This window comes from Myotis lucifugus, unplaced genomic scaffold (genome assembly GCF_000147115.1).
Source record: "Myotis lucifugus unplaced genomic scaffold, Myoluc2.0 scaffold_872, whole genome shotgun sequence".
NCBI classification, from domain to species: Eukaryota; Metazoa; Chordata; class Mammalia; order Chiroptera; family Vespertilionidae; genus Myotis; species Myotis lucifugus.
In genome coordinates this window covers 15,669-19,842 of record NW_005871920.1, presented here as the reverse complement: position 1 = coordinate 19,842, position 4,174 = coordinate 15,669, and the positions used below count along the sequence as shown (strand labels likewise).

Below are 4,174 nucleotides of genomic sequence, written 5' to 3'. Positions count from 1 at the left end.
AGCACTCAGGCCCCTGGGGAATATAAAGATGCATAAGACCTGCTTCCCATCTTCACAGAACTCACATTCCAATTGTTCTGATAATACACAGCCTTTTGAAAAATTCACTTTGAGCCATTGGTCAAGTTTTCTTCACCTTTTTGTTTTCCTACCTAGGAAAGTGACTGGAAAATAGTAGGTGAGCAAATTGTATACTGAATAATGGTAATTAAATAAGAATATTAAGTAGCAATTTTAGGCAATAATGAACTCTCACAGGACATGATATAGCTAACTTTAAAATGAACTATGTAGATCCCAGCTGGTGTGGCTCAGCGGTTGAGCGTCAACCCAGGAACCAAGAGGTCACTGGTTTGATTCCTGGTCAGGACACATACCCGAGTTGCAGACTAAATCTCCATAAGGGGTGTGCAGGAGGCAGCCGATCAATGATGTTTCTCTCTCTTGGATGTTTCTATCTCTCTATCCCTCTCCCTTCTACTCTCTCTCTAAAATCAATAAAAACATAATTTAAAAAATTATATAAAATGAACTATGCAGAGAATGATACAGGAAGTATGTTTCTCAAACTGGGTCCACAAGTTTGCTTCAAGAATATTATTTTATTTTATATATATATAGCAATCATACACTTGAGGAATTTAGATCTGGCTTCATGTTTGTATGTATTTAACCAACAGTATACCTGAAATTAAAATAATTTAAAGAAATATTAGGAATCCTCAGGAATATTATCCTTTTAATAGACAATTATTCAATGCCATTTATGGATTTAATTTAAATTCTCTTCCAAACAAACTGCAAAGTATTTTTTAAATCATGACAGAATAAGGGAAATCTAAATAATTACTGGGTATTTGATGATTTAAAGAAATTATTCTCTCTCTCTCTCTCTCTCTCTCTCTCTCTCTCTCTCTCTTTAGAGAGAACATTGATTTGCTTTTCCACTTATTTATGCATCCACTGGTTGATTCTTATATGTGTCCTGACTGGGGATTGAACCTGCAACCTTGGAGGATTGGGACAATGCTCTAACCATTTGGAGCTTCCTGGCCAGGGTTCCTTCTCCTTCTCCTTCTCCTTCTCCTTCTCCTTCTCCTTCTCCTTCTCCTTCTCCTTCTCCTTCTCCTTCTCCTTCTCCTCTTATTCTTTACAGCTTCTTTTTAAAAAATATATTTTTTTATTGATTTCAGAGAGGAAGGGAGAGAGAGAGAAACATCAAATGATGAGAGACAATCATTGATTGCCTGCCTCCTGCATGCCCTGCACTGGGGATTGAGCCTGCAACCCAGGCATGTGCCTTTGACCAGAATCGAACCCTGGGACCTTTCAGTCCACAGGCTGATGCTCTATTCACTGAGCCAAACCAGCTAGGGCTATTTAGGGCTCCTTTTAAATAATTCTTATCTTTTAAAAATATATGCTGAACCCCAGCCTGTGTTGCTCAGTGGTTGAGCATAGACCTATGAACCAGGAGGTCACAGTTTGATTCCTGTCAGGGCATATGACAGGGTTGCAGGCTCAATCTTCAGTGGGAGGCATGCAGGAGGCAAATGATCAATGATTCTCTCTCATAATAGAGAGAATCTCTCTCTTCCTCTCCCTTCCTCCCTGAAATCAATAAAAATATATTTAAAATATATAGATTAAAAAAAGACTGAAATAGCTAAGAAATGAGATGATAGGATGTCAGAAATTTATTCTGAAATAATCTAGGGGGTGGGTTGCTAATATGTAACATATGGATTGTGGTGGGAAGAATAGTGACTCCACAAAGAAGTCCACATTCTAATGCCCAAAAATTAAGGTAGTGGATGGAATTAAGGTTGCTAATCAGTTGATCTTAAAATAAGGAGATTATCCTGGATTAATCACGAGGACACAATGTAATCACAAGGGTCCTTATGTGAGGATGAGGTAGGCAGAGGCAGAGTGATGTACATGAGGAAGACTTGACTGGTCGTTGCCAGCTTAAAGATGGGAGAGAACCACAAACCACTAAGTTACACGTAATATAAGAACCATATAACACTATATTTCCACTTACTGCGTCCATTCTTTGCAGTATTATTGCCACATATTTTAAAACTACAAAAGTTATCGTCCCCCAAACACAGTATTATGATATTTATATTGAACAATCTGTTGTCTTTTTAAAAAGAGCATTTCCATTGCTCTTAATTTTTTCCTATAGAACTAACTTTCTATCTGTGTCATTGCCCTTCAGTCTGAAAAATTTCCTTTAGCATTTCTTGTAAGACAGGTCTTCTTGTAATGAACTATCCCAGTTTTGACAGGTCGCTGTCATTGGGGCGAGCCTCTGGTAGTTACTGAAATTTCTTTGCTCCCATGTGCCATGGTCCAACTGGGTGCTCGCACCTGCTGCTGGCACACCGCCTCACTTGCACCCACTGCCAACGCCCCATGCCAGTCCCTATCACTCAACCATCAGCAGGTACAAGTAGGGCTGGTGCTGTCAGTGCGTGGGAGTGGCAGCAGGAGTGGGGCTGCCAGCAGACAGGGGACCAGGGGCCATGGTAAGAGGGGCTGAGACCCACCCGTATGCCCACCGCAGCCTCACAGCCCACAGTTCCTTTCAAGGTGCACGAATTCATGCATTGGGCCTCTAGTAGATCAGTAAAGTTACAGGTAACTGTCAAGATCTGATTTCTATTTCATTGAGATAAAAGAAGAGGTGTTCAACAGATTAAATTCTGGTCTGCATTAGTTATTAGCAATTGCATTAGTTTTCTTTCTTTCTTTCTTTCTTTTGCATTAGTTTTTTATTGCTCTACAACAAGTCACCACAAATGTAGCAGCTTAAAACAGTATATAAGTAGCCCAGCCAGCATGGCTCAGTGGTTGAACATCGACCTAGGAACCAGTAGGTCATGGTTTGATTCTCAGTCAGGGCACATGAGTGGATTGCATGTACAATCCCAAGTGTGGGCATGCAGGAGGCAACCAATTAATGGTTCTCTTTTATCCTTGATGTTTCTATCTCTCCCTCTCTTCCTTCCTCTCTGAAATCAATACAAATATATTTTAAAAAATACTTAAGGTCAGGAAATGACCTCCTGGCCCACAGCTGTCTGGCTGGAGCATCAGGAAAGGACTAAAGATTAGATTTTAGGAAAAGCAGTGTTTCAAAGACCTGTATTGCAGGTACTTCACAAATTTGTAATACATAAGTCTGAAATAGTAAGCAACTTGGTTCTCGAAAGATTTCTGAATCATGTGCAGTTACTTGGGCGAGTTGATCAGGACCCTGTCATGAAACACATGGAAGAAAAAAAACAAGTCACATTATTTTCTCCAGCAACAAATGAGATGTGGAAATCAGGAGACAATGAAGCATACCAAATGCATGACATCAGTCAAAAGACAACATGGTACAGAATTTCAGTATTCCGATCAGACCTCAGAGATGTGGCAAATCAGTATGTGAAAAAGGGCTCTCTAATTTTTGTGGAAGGGAAAGTAGACTATGACGAATACACGGCTAAAAATAATGTGAAGAGACAAGCAACAATAATCATAGCTGACAACGTTATATTTCTGAGTGACCAGACGAAAGAGAAGGCATAGAGCAGACCATTCTTCTTTGGCCAGTGTTTGGTGTAGTCTCATTTCCAAATCATGTATAGTCTTTATAGTTTCTAAGGACAACAATTAAAATATTATCTACACTAATAAAAGACAAAGATGCTAATTGACCGTATCTTCGCTATGCCCTAGGCCATGCCCACCAGCCAATCAGAGCGACTATATGCAAATTAACCCAACCAAGATGGCGGCCGTCAGCCACGGAACTGGAGCAAGTAGGAGGCTTGGTTGCCTGGGCAATGGAGGAAGCCAAGCTTCCCGCCTACCTGAGCCGGCTGTGGCCTCGGCTCATGGCAACAAAGTTTCAATTATAGAAGACAAATAAATCCCAGATACCTGCTTCCAGCCAGCCTCCACTGGGAGCTTGGGTGGCTGGGGGTTGTGACCTGCCTGCAAACAGCCATCAGCCCCTCACCCAGGCTGGCCACACCCTCATGGGGTGAGGGTCCCTGCTGGGGGGCTTAGCCAGCCTGAAAACAGCCCTCAGCCCCTCACCCAGACTGGCCAGGCACTCCAGCAGGAACCCCCACCCTGAAGGGGCTGTGGCCAGCCTGCAAACAGCCATCAG

General features: G+C 41.8%; 1 pseudogene; it reads left to right on the top strand.

Moving 5' to 3' along the window:
- The first annotated feature begins 2,424 nt into the window (after positions 1–2,424).
- On the top strand, positions 2,425–3,588 carry LOC102424690 (annotated as a pseudogene).
- Positions 3,589–4,174: the final 586 nt, after the last annotated feature.